Source organism: Manis pentadactyla, chromosome 12, assembly GCF_030020395.1.
Source record: "Manis pentadactyla isolate mManPen7 chromosome 12, mManPen7.hap1, whole genome shotgun sequence".
Taxonomy (NCBI): domain Eukaryota; kingdom Metazoa; phylum Chordata; class Mammalia; order Pholidota; family Manidae; genus Manis; species Manis pentadactyla.
The window spans coordinates 92,696,236-92,709,819 of record NC_080030.1 but is presented as its reverse complement, the minus strand read 5'-3'; positions in this window follow the sequence as shown (position 1 = coordinate 92,709,819).

Sequence of the window (13,584 nt, the reverse complement as noted above, 5' to 3'; positions counted from 1 at the left end):
TCCCCTGAGAGCTTTCAAAGGGAGCTTGACCCTGCCTTTTGGAGTTCTGGCCTCCAGAACCGCACAAGAAGACATTTCTGTTGTTTTAAGCCACTGAATTTGTGGTAATTTGTCATGGCAGCAATAGGAACCTAATACAATTGGTAACATTACTTAAATGTCCTAAAATACCTAGTAACCCAATAACTTCAAGTCTTATGTATGAGAATAAGATGTTTTGTTTCAAGGAAAAAAAACCACGCAAGCTAACTCAAGCAAAATGAGATTTATTGTAAGGATACCAGGCTCAGGGAATCCACAGGAAACAAGCCCAGGTGGAGCTCTGGGGCATCAACACAGCCTAGTAACTCCTAGGGTGATGCTTCTTACCTGTCCCATGATGAGATAACCATGGCTCTCTCTCTTCCACATTCCCAGACAGGGCTCTGAGTGACCCACCTAGTATTGGATATCCATTCTTGGCCCAGTCAATTGTCAGAGGAGCTTCAAGCAATTTGTAAACTGCTTGTTTGTGCTTTCTGCTAAATAGTTCTCACGATGGCCTTCAAGTTTCAATAAATCAATGTGCTTTTCTTTGAAAGTTTGCATTGTATTTTAAATTGTGGTAAAACATACATAACATTCAATTTACCATTTTAACCATTTAAAAATGTATAATTCAGTGACATTTAGTATATTCACAATGTCGTTCCACCATGACCACTACCTAGTTCCAGACCATTTTTATCACCTTGAAAGAAAACCTCTTACCTGTTGATCAGTCACTCTCCATTCCCCCTGCCATAGCCCCTGGTAATCACTGATCTGCTTTCTGTGTCTATGGACTTGCCTTTTCTGGACATTTCATATAAATGCAGTTGTATATTATGTGGCCTTTTTTATCAAGCTTCTGCCACTGAGCATAATGTTTTCAAGGTTCATTCACATTTAACATATACCAGTATTTTATTCCTTTTTATGGCCAAATACTAGTCCATTCTATGGATATACCACCACTTGTATATCCATCCATTTACTGATGGACATTTGGGTTGTTTCCACCTTTTGGCTATTAATAGTACTGCTATGAACACTTGTGTATGAATTTTTGTTTGAGCACCTGTTTTCAATTCTTTTGGGTATATACCTAGGAGTAGAACTGCTAAGTTATATGGTAATTATATGTTTCCTGGAGAACCACCAAACTGTTGGACCATTGGAACCCATCTTCACCAGCACTTGTTTTTGGGTTGTTTCTTGTTTGTTTTTGTGATTATAGCCAGCCTAGTGGGTGTGGAGAGGTATCTCATTGTGGTTTTGATTTGCATTTCTCTAATGGTTGTTGATGTGGAACATCTTTGCATATACTTATTAACTACTTGTGTATCTTTTTTGGATAAATGTCTCTTTAAGTCCTTTGCCCATCTTAAAATTTGGTTATCATGTTTGTTTTTGCATTTTAAGTGTTCTTTATATATTCTGGATACTAGGTCCTTAGCAAATATACAGTATTTTTCAAATATGGCTCCAAAGCAAAATGTCTTGCCAGTTTTTGGTCATGGTATTCTCAAACAGAAAAAAAACAGGTTTTGTTTTGTGTGCATTCACCACAGGTTAAAACCCATACATCAAATAAGCATCTAAGAACAGCCTATGCTTCTTCCTAAGATTCAGAAGTTGCAGCTGTAAGAAGTGCTATTTGTCTACTACTGACCTCTCACATTCATCTTGGGGTGCCCCAAGGACAATCAATGGCATGTTTGTTTCAACCCTTGGTGATTTCAAGTTATTCTGAATTTCCCTTATTATTTTGCCTTATTTCTTTTACCTATTTTGAGAGTATACTTCAAAACTTCCTGTTTTTAACTACCCATCTGTATTTGGTGTGGTAAATAGTTTTTCAAAATTACTACACTCTGAGGAAGTAAATAAAAAAATGACACCAGAAATCAGTAAAATCAGGCTCTTGATATTTTTGTGTTTTCAAGGAACTGGCCATGTTGGGAAGTGGAACAAAACACAGTCTTGTTAACAAAATAAAATAAAAAGTAAATAAAATAAAATAATGGCAGGAGGAAGGTGAGCCGATTTGTGTAAGTTAATGACTTTTAAGTGATCGAAGTTAAAAGCCATAAAATAAACTTATTTAAAGAAAGAAAACAAAAAAGCTTTTGAAGGCTTTCTGTGAAGTCACAGGCTCATCTCACGGGTCCCAATGGTCAGGCATGATTTCTCTCTCTAAAGCCCACTTGCCCTGATCACTTTGACACGGCTCTACAACACCATTGCCACCAGGTTCTTAAGGTGTCAACATTTCCATTTACTCAGCACACACAGTTTTTATCCTTTCCAGACTTTCACAGATGGAAAAGCAAGATTCTCTTCACTCCCAAATCTTTGACTAATTTCAGCATTTCAGAAGATGAGCCACATGAATCCCTTGATGTCTTATACTCTTTGGTCACCAGCATCCGCTCCCAGTATATATGCACCCCGATTTGTAAATCCTACAGTCTTTTGAACCCACTTATTTTCCAGATGAGGAAGTGGAATAATTTTCCCAAAATTAAGAGTTAAGGATAAAACCCAGTGCACAGAATGGGAGACATTTTTTTACTAGTCACATATCTGATAAGGGACTTGATCCAGAATATTTGAGAAACCCTTACAATTCAATAATAAAAAGACAACCCAATATAAAAATGGGCAAAATATTTGAAGACATTCCTCCAAAGAGGATATACAAATGGCCTAGAAGTACAAGAAAAGATACTCAGCATCATTAATTATTAGTGAAATGCAAATAAAAAACCATAATGAGATACCACTTTGAATCCAGTAGGCTTGCTAGAGTAAAAGAGAGGGACATATGTTGGTGAGGATATAGAGAAATTAGAACTCTCATACACTGCTGGTAGCATTGTAAAATGGTGAAACTGCTTTGGGAAACAATTTGTCAATTCCCAAAATGTTAAACATAGTTGTTTAGGACCCACCAATTCCACTCTTACGTGTATACCCAAGAGAATTAAACACATATATACACACCCCATAATTATACATAATGGTCACAGCAGCATTATTTATAACAGCTAAATGTGGAAACAACACAAATGCCTGTCAGCTAATGGATGGACCACCAAAAGGTAAGAAGTGCTAAGTGTCAAAAGGTGGTATATCCATATAATGAAAACAGTATTTGGATGTGAAAAGGAATGAAATCCTGATATATGCAACTATATGGATGAACCTTTAAAACATGCCCAGTGTAAGAAACCAGATGCAAAAGGCTACACACTGTGTGACTATACTTTCCGGATGTGAAATGTCCAGGAAAGACAGATTCATAGTGACAGAAAAGAGATTCGTAGTTGCCAAGAGCTGGAGGGAAGAGTGAATGGAGAGTGGCTGCTAATAAATCTGGGGTGTCTTTTTGGAAACAAAACAGATTTTTTTTCTAATTATTTTTTTTAAGGTATTATTTTATTATTTTTATTATTTTTTATTTTGGTATCATTAATCTACAATTACATGAAGAACATTATGTTTACTAGGCTTCCCTCTTCACCAAGTCCCCCTCACGTACCCCTTCACAGTCACTGTCCATCTGCATAGTAAGATGCTGTAAAATCACTACTTGCCTTCTCTGTGTTGCACAGCCCTCCCTGTGCCCCCAACGCACTATACATGCTAATCGTAATGCCCTCTTTCTTTTTCCCCGCCCTTATCCCTCCCTTCCCACCCATCCTCCCCAGTCCCTTTCCTTTTGGTACCTGTTAGTCCATTCTTGGGTTCTGTGATTCTGCTGCTGTTTTGTTCCTTCAGTTTTCCTTTGTTCTTATACTCCACATATGAGTGAAATCAATTGGTACTTGTCTTTCTCTGCCTGGCTTATTTCACTGAGCATAATACCCTCTAGCTCCATCCATGTTGTTGCAAATGGTAGGATCTGTTTTTTTTCTTATGGCTGAGTAATATTCCATTGTGTATATGTACCACCCCTTCTTTATCCATTCATCTACTGATGGACATTTAGGTTGCTTCCATTTCTTGGCTGTTGTAAATAGTGCTGCGAAAAACACAGGGGTGCATATGTCTTTTTCAAACTGGAGTGCTGCATTCTTAGGGTAAATTCCTAGAAGTGGAATTCCTGGGTCAAATGGTATTTCTATTTTGAGCATTCTGAGGAACCTCCATACTGCTTTCCACAATGGTTGAACTAATTTACATTCCCACCAGCAGTGTAGGAGGGTTCCCCTTTCTCCACAACCTCGCCAACATTTGTTGTTTGTCTTTTTGATGATGGCGATCCTTACTGGTGTGAGGTGATACCTCATTGTGGTTTTAATTTGCATTTCTCTGATGATTAGCAATGTGGAGCATCTTTTCATGTGTCTGTTGGCCATCTGAATTTCTTCTTTAGAGAACTGTCTATTCAGCTCCTCTGCCCATTTTTTAATTGGATTATTTGCTTTTTGTTTTGTTGAGGTGTGTGAGCTCTTTATATATTCTGGATGTCAATCCTTTATCGGATCTGTCATTTATGAATATATTCTCCCATACTGTAGGATACCTTTTTGTTTTATTGATGGTGTCCTTTGCTGTACAGAAGCTTTTTAGCTTGACATAGTCCCACTTGTTCATTTTTGTCTTTCTTTCCCTTGCCCGGGGAGATATGTTCATGAAGAAGTCACTCATGTTTATGTCCATGAGATTTCTGCCTATGTTTTTTTCTAAGAGTTTTATGGTTTCATGACTTACATTCAGGTCTTTGATCCATTTCAAATTTACTTTTGTGTTTGGGGTTAGACAATGATCCAGTTTCATTCTCTTACATGTAGCTGTCCAGTTTTGCCAGCACCACCTGTTGAAGAGACTGTCATTTCCCCATTGTATGTCCATGGCTCCTTTATCATATATTAATTGGCCATATATGTTTGGGTTAATGTCTGGAGTCTCTATTTTGTTCCACTGGTCTGTGGCTCTGTTCTTGTGCCAGTACCAAATTGTCTTGATTACTGTGGCTTTGTAGTAGAGCTTCAAGTTGGGGAGTGAGATCCCCCCCACTTTATTCTTCCTTCTCAGGATTGCTTTGGCTATTCAGGGTCTTTGGTGGTTCCTTATGAATTTTTTGAACTATTTGTTCCTGTTCATTGAAGAATGCTGTTGGTAATTTGACAGGGATTGCATCAAATCTGTATATTGCTTTGGGCAGGATAGCCATTTTGACAATATTAATTCTTCCTAGCCAAGAGCATGGGATGAGTTTCCATTCGTTAGTGACCTCTTTAATTTCTCTTAAGTGTCTTGTAGTTTTCAGGGTATAGGTCTTTCACTTCCTTGGTTAGGTTTATTCCTAGGTATTTTCTTCTTTTTGATGCAATTGTGAATGGAGTTGTTTTCCTGATTTCTCATTCTATTGGCTCATTGTTAGTGTATAGGAAAGCTACAGATTTCTGTGTGTTAATTTTGTATCCTGCAACTTTGCTGAATTCCAATATCAGTTCTAGTAGTTTTGCAGTGGAGTCTTTAGGGTTTTTTATGTACAATACCATGTCATCTGCAAATAGTGACAGTTTAACTTCTTCTTTACCAATCTGGACTCCTTGTATTTCTTTGTTTTGTCTAGGACCTGCAGTACTATGTTGAATAACAGTGGAGAGAGTGGGCATCCCTGTCTTGTTCCAATCTTAGAGGAAACGCTTTCAGCTTCTCTCATACTATTCAGTATGATGTTGGCTGTGGGTTTATCATATATGGCCTTTATTATGTTGAGGTACTTGCCCTCTATGCCCATTTTGTTGAGAGTTTTTATCTTGAATGGATGTTGAATTTTGTCAAATGCTTTTTCAGCATCTATGGAGATGATCATGTGGTTTTTGTCCTTCTTTTTTTTGATGTGGTGGATGATGTTGATGGATTTTTGAATGTTGTACCATCCTTGCATCCCTGGCATGAATCCCACTTGGTCATGGTGTATGATCCTCTTGATGTATGTTTGAATTTGGTTTGCTAATATTTTGTTGAGTATTTTTGCATCTACGTTCATCAGGGATATTGGTCTGTAGTTTTCTTTTTTGGTGGGGTCTTTGCCTGGTTTTGGTATTAGGGTGCTGTTTGCTTCATAGAATGAGTTTGGGAGTATTCCCTCCTCTTCTATTTTTTGGAAAACTTTAAGGAGAATGGGTATTATGTCTTCTCTGTATGTCTGATAAAATTCTGAGGTAAATCCATCTGGCCCGGGGGTTTTGTTCTTGGGTAGTTTTATAATTACTGCTTCAATTTCGTTGCTGGTAATTGGTCTGTTTAGATTTTCTGTTTCTTTCTGGGTCAGTCTTGGAAGGTTGTATTTTTCTAGGAAGTTGTCCATTTCTCCTAGGTTTTCCAGCTTGTTAGCATATAGGTTTTCATAGTATTCTCTAATAATTCTTTGTATTTCTGTGGGGTCCGTCGTGATTTTTCCTTTCTCGTTTCTGATTCTGTTGATGTGTGTTGACTCTCTTTTACTCTTAATAAGTCTGGCTAGAGGCTTATCTATTTTGTTTATTTTCTCAAAGAACCAACTCTTGGTTTCATTGATTTTTTTCTATTGTTTTATTCTTCTCAATTTTATTAATTTCTTCTCTGATCTTTATTATGTCCCTCCGTCTGCTGACCTTAGACCTCATTTGTTCTTCTTTTTCCAATTTCGATAATTGTGACATTAGACTATTCATTTGGGATTGTTCTTCCTTCTTTAAATATGCCTGGATTGCTATATACTTTCCTCTTAAGACTGCTTTTGCTGCGTCACCACAGAAGTTGGGCTTTGTGTTGTTGTTGTCATTTGTTTCCATATATTGCTGGATGTCCATTTAAATTTTGTCGTTGATCCATTGATTATTTGGGGGCATGTTGTTAAGCCTCCATGTGTTTGTGAGCCTTTTTGCTTTCTTTGTACAGTTTATTTCTAGTTTTATGCCTTTGTGGTCTGAAAAGTTGGTTGGTAGGATTTCAATCTTTTGGAATTTACTGAGGCTCTTTTTGTGGGCTAGTATGTGGTCTATTCTGGAGAATGTTCCATGTGCACTTGAGAAGAATGTGTACCCTGTTGCTTTTGGATGTAGAGTTCTATAGGTGTCTATTAGGTCCATCTGTTCTAGTGTGTTGTTCAGTGCCTCTGTGTCCTTACTTATTTTCTGACTGGTGGATCTGTCCTTTGGAGTGAGTGGTGTGTTAAAGTCTCCCAAAATGAATGCATTGCCTTCTATTTCCTTCTTTAATTCTGTTAGTATTTGTTTCACATATATTGGTGCTCCTGTATTGGGTGCATATATGTTTATAATGGTTATATCCTCTTGTTGGACTGAGCCCTTTATCATTATGTAATGTCCTTCTTTATCTTTTGTTACTTTCTTTATTTTGAAGTCTATTTTGTCTGATACTAATAATGCAACACCTGCTTTTTTCTCTCTGTTGTTTGCATGAAATACCTTTTTCCATCCCTTAACTTTTAATCTATGCATGTCTTTGGGTTTGAGGTGAGTCTCTTGTAAGCAGCATATAGATGGGTCTTGCTTTTTTATCCATTCTATTACTCTGTGTCTTTTGATTGGTGCATTCAGTCCATTTACATTTAGGGTGATTATTGAAAGACATGTACTTATTGCCATTGCAGGCTTTAGATTTGTGGTTACCAAAGGTTCAAGGTTAGCTTGTTTACTACCTTACTGTCTAACTTAACTCGCTTATTGAGCTATTATAAAAGAATTCTGATGATTATTTCTCTCCCTTCTTATTCCTCCTCCTCCATTCTTCATATGTTGGGTGTTTTGTTCTGTGCTCTTTTTAGGAGTGCTCCCATCTAGAGCAGTCCCTGTAGGATGCCCTGAAGAGGTGGTTTGTGGGAGGCAAATTCCCTCAACTTTTGCTTGTCTGGGAATTGTTTAATCCCTCCTTCATATTTAAATGATAATCATGCTGGATACAGTATCCTTGGTTCAAGGCCCTTCTGCTTCATTGCATTAAATATATCATGCCATTCTCTTCTGGCCTGTAAGGTTTCTGTTGAGAAGTCTGATGATAGCCTGATGGGTTTTCCTTTGTAGGTGACCTTTTTTCTCTCTCTGGCTGCCTTTAATACTCTGTCCTTGTCCTTGATCTTTGCCATTTTAATTATTATGTGTCTTGGTGTTGTCCTCTTTGGGTCCCGTCTCTCAGGAGTTCTGTGTGCCTCCGTAGTCTGAGCAACTATTTCCTCCCCCAGTTTGGGCAAGTTCTCAGCAATTATTTCTTCAAAGACACTTTCTATCCCTTTTCCTCTCTCTTCTTCTTCTGGTACCCCTATAATGTGAATATTTTTCCTTTTGGATTGGTCAAACATTTCTCTTAATATTGTTTCATTCCTGGAGATCCTTTTATCTCTCTCTGTGTCAGCTTCTATGCGTTCCTGTTCTCTGGTTTCTATTCCATCAATGGCCTCTTGCATCTTATCCATTCTGCTTATAAATCCTTCCAGAGTTTGTTTCACTTCTGTAATCTCCCTCCAGACATCTGTAATCTCCCTCTGGACTTCATCCCTTAGCTCTTGCATATTTCTCTGCAGCTCTGTCAGCATGTTTATGATTTTTATTTTGAATTCTTTTTCAGGGAGACTGGTTAGGTCTGTCTCTGCAGATCCTCTCAATTTTAAACAGATAAAAGCAGAGCTTCTCTGATTGGAAATGATGTGGGGGATCTGGTATGTTAAACATATGCTTTCATGTATAGTCTGATTTTATTACATAATGGGTATTAAAATGAACCTTTTAGCTTGGAATTTTTCTGAATAATAAGGCATATTATTAGACCACAAACTAATAACTTGCTCTACCTAAAACCATTAGTGGGGACTTAAAAGAAAAAATAAGCAGGTCCTGCCCTATGGCAAAATGATAAATAAATACAGGTTTTAACATTATAAAAGCAGATGTATCTCTTAGGGGGGTTTGTGGAACACTTCCATGAGACAGGTGGATATAGGGGGCTATACAGAACATTTGATATAAAACCCACAAATATATATTTCCTGCTTTCAAAGAACTTACACCTTCTTGGGAAGGTAAACTTTATATGAACAGTTTAATTAAATGGCAGAAGGTATGAAATGCACATGTTTCTGGTATACATTAAAGAAGGACACTAGAATTCATTTACTAAAAATGTATAAGGGCTTTCTATGGGCCAAACACTACATGAACCTGGGGATTACTGTGCTAAACCAGACATGGTCCAAGACCAATAGGCAGCAATGTAGAACAATAATGCAAAAGATGTCACAGGTCAGTGTGGGACTAAGTGCAGCAGACATGGTAAGTTTGTTTCTTAGTATTTAAGAAAAAGCCTTGGAAAGTTCCAGATGCAAAGTTTGGGCTTGTTATCTGTGTACTCAATACTCTAGGGTGATGCTCTTGTTCTAGTCACAGCAGCACACTTAAGTCCACACACACCCATACCCTTCCAGGCCCAGCTGGGCCACTTGGATGGAAGATAGGTGGCATCTGGGGCCTGGCTAGGGCTACTGACAGCTGCCGCCTGTGCCTTCCCTCTATAAGGCAGGTAAGCATGTGCACATGAGGGTGGTGGTGGTGCTGGCCCTTGGGAAGGGTTTATAGACACAAGGTGACACCCGAGCCTTCCCACCCATAGCAGGGCCGCTCCAGCATTTTGTGAATGTACCAGTCTTAGAGTCTATTACCTTTCTGTCATTCTCCAGCTAACGGGGAGAAAGCTGTGGCCCTGCAGGCTAGTCCCAAGAAGATACAGAGATAGAAATATAATTATGGACACCAGCTCCTCCCCTGTCTGAGAACCAGCTCCTCCACACACACCCAGAAGGTTGAGCTTCATTGTTCTCTTTTTTTCAGCTCAGGCACAGAGACGTATGTGTTCATAAATGCATCTGCACTTCATAACCTCTTATCTCTTTTTACTGGAGATACAGGGTGTGTCTAGTCCACTCTCTTCTACCCAAGACCCACATTCTCCCCCAGGAATTTGCATCTTACCTACTTTTCCTGCTCAGGGCTGTCAGCTGTTTTATACGGTACTGAAGAATTGTGCAACCCTAAGCAAAGAGGCTGGAGGTAGGGAGTGGGGGAAACAGGGATTCTGTTCTCATATCATGCCCTTGAGCCCCTGGAGGGCCGGGCTGGGGGCTCCGTATCAGAGAAGAGCATTATGATTGCTGTATCACGTAGGACAGCAGTTTTCAGAATGTGTTCAGAGAACTTCTGGAGTCCCCAAGAGCTTCCCTTTCCCAACTATGTGTCTGTGTGAGGTTGAATTTCAACCATAACATATGACAACAGAACCAAGAAGGAGAATCCAGCTGCCTTCTATTAAGCCAGACAAAAAAAATTTGCAAAAAAAAAAAAAGTAATTGCCACTCCTCTCAGTAACTTGTGTTTTGGAAAATAAAACTGTTTTAAATAAAAATGCTATTTATGCTAATATATAATGCATTCTTGTTAATTTAAAATAAATTATAAATGTTTTTAAGGTTTTGTTTTAATTCTAATACAATAAATATTGACATTAACCATGTAAAGAGAGCTGTTTAGAGTCCTCAACAATCTTTAAAATTGTAAAAGAGTTCTGAGATTTAAAAGTTTGAGAACTGCTGCTCTATGGCTACTATTGGCTCCCATTTCTCACTGTTACTCTTTCTGAGGAGCCTTACCAAGACCCATGGCTTCAACTACCTTCTCCAGGCTGGTGATTGCTGTGGGTAGCACATGGGCTTCTGTGTCCAAGGGCAGAGAGACAAAGCAAATAAGATTGCCCCTGAGAGTTGAACTGGATAAATCCATACACAGCAGAGATGCTCAACCATTCACTCACTCATTCAACAAATATTTATTGAGCACCTACCTTGTACTATTTTAGACACTGAGGTTACAGCAGTAAACAAAAAAAAATCCCTGAACATTATATTGTGGTATATTGGAAAAAGATAGACATATATAAAAGCCCAGCCCTCCAGGTGCTCAAGGACATGATATAATAAGAAATTATCTGTAAGAGCTTCACTGTATGAAGTATTTGGAATAGTCCCAAATTCCAGGTTCCTTTCTCCACAAGTCTCTGAAAGGTGATACTCAGACAACAGACAATGATAAAGGAAGACAAGGTAATGTGACAAAGACTGTGTGTGGGTGTGGGTGTGTGCTTTCCTTGATCCCATAAATTACGTTTCCCAGTAGCCATGGGCCTCTGGGAAGTGGGTGTTTGCTGATTTTATATGGTAAGGAGGCAGATATGATGCAAGAAAACTTGCTGCCAGCGACAGGAGTGGAGGAAGTGGGGGCCGGGAGAGCAGATCTTAGGGCTGCAGCTCCAGGACAAGCCCAGACTGGCAGCCTCGCAGCACAGGTTGGTGACAATCCAGAGCATGGGCGCTGAGCCGCTGCAAAGTCACCTGAGCACCGCTCCAGACACCACCTTGAGGGGGAAAAGAAAAAGGGAGGGAAACAGCTCTAATAAGGAGTTATTACCTAGAATGAGCCTACCTTAAGTTAGAAGACTGAGATACTGTAAGTGATGATTTTAAAATCCATCTCCAACAATTTCTTTGCACATCTGAGACATACTGTGATAAAATATCAATCTGGCTTTGCATTCACATTTTACTGTTGTTGGGCTTGTGTGTGAGACCTTGAGGCAGGGGACTTGGCAAGAATGACTCAGTTAGACCCTTCCTTCTCCTTAAACCTAAACCCCAGTGTTTACCAGCTGGTCACAGGGGAGACATGTAAGAAGAGAAGGGAGACATGAGAAGAGACGGCATAAAGAAAAGAGAACAGATTGGATGGGTTCTTGTCTTTGGAAGGAAGTGGTTCTCACCTTCCTTGGCACTTAAGCCACCTGGAAGGAAAAGGCAGAGAAGACAGCTCTGGCCACTTGCTACTTAACAGCATGCATAGAAGAGAGAGAAGAGAAGGTTAGAAAAAAAAGCCATGTGGTGGGGAGGGGAGTGGAGGGGAGTCCTCCTTCCATGCTGGAAAAGTCCCGGCCTTGTGACAAGATAAAGAAGAAAGAGAGAGCCCCACTCTCACATGGTCCAGTCACTGCCCTGGAATGACCCACCAGATTAAGGCTCCTCTTTGGAGTAGGGATGAAAACAAGGACCAAGGAAGAGCCTGAGCAGACCCCCTGCTCACCCCCAAACCACAGCATCCCTTAAATTTGGGCATTTTACAATAGGCATATTCACTGAGACTCAAGTTAAGCAAAGAAATTGAAATCGTACTCCAAGTAGGAAGCAGAGTCAGGTTCTGAATCCAGGTTTGTCTGTTTGCAAAATATAAGCAATCTCCAATGTATGCTGCTTCTGCTCCCCTAAACCTCCCTACCCCCCACGGTCAGAAACTGATTGGTTAGCGTAGGTCATCTTTCTGGCATCTTGCTGTCCCTGCTTCCTTCCCTGCCCTGAAATACAAGGTGAAATTGCTTGTCCAGAAGGACCATGCCTATAGTTATTCATCCAGCTAATGTTTATTGAGCCTGAGGGCTTTTCTCAGTTCTGCGTCCTGAAATCACTTCTGTGATCCAGTTTCCTGAAATGTGATACGCAGTGAAGTGGATCCAGCCGCAGGAGCAGAGCTGATTGGCAGGTCAAGAGCTAGAAGATGAGAGGAGAAAGAACAACATTCAAAAGCCCTAAAGTATGAAGGTGAGGGGAGGGCAGGGACTGTGGTCTCCACACAAGGAGATCCCGGGATGCGGCCTTTCCTCGCTCTGTGCGCTTCCTCCTCGACTGTCTGCTGTGCTCATGGAATCGTGCTCCACGGATGGACTGTGCCTTCTTAAAATATCTATTTTTAAGAACTGACTGGTAGTCCCTCCCTGATGCTCCCAAACATTTCCTAAGCAATTCAGATCACCTTCTTCCTTTCAACAGTCTCTGACCTGCCTACACAAAATGGTCCAAATGCAAAACGTTAAAAAGATAAACTGAGGCATATGAAAAATTTCTAAAGTTTATTTGAACAAAAATCAACTGGAATTGGACAGTAGCAGAGCAGCAGAAGTGGTCAGGGGGAGTAGGAGCCGGGGAGTGACTCCACCGACAGGAGCCGGGCAAAGGCTTTATTTATGAGCAAGGAAATTGTCTGCTTAGCTATAGCTCAAGTGTGTGTGTGCCTTGTGTGGAAAAGCCTAGTTGGCTGTTGGTGATCGGTTGTCCTTAGGTTTTGATTTCTTAACCTTGAGGCATTTATAGGCCCAGTTTTTGGTGTGCTTAATGGCCTCCTTGTTTAATTTAACATGGCATAGGCCGATGTTTGTCTATACCATTAACCCTGCCACAGAACTGGTTTATCCACTCTGGTTTATCCACGGCAAAAAATTTACATCACAGACCTACTGGTTTCAAACCACTTTCCCCCAGGATTCTGTTCATGTGTGTCCAGGGAATATTAATTGAAATAAAATGCAGTTCATATGAAAACATCAGTTCTCTAAAATTATACAAGGTTATGCCTAATTTTTAGATCATTTAGGAGTCAGTAGAACATGGTGATAAACAGCAGAGGCCTTAATGTTAGGTCACATAGATGAAGTGCCGGCAACTGCACTTCTTTGCTC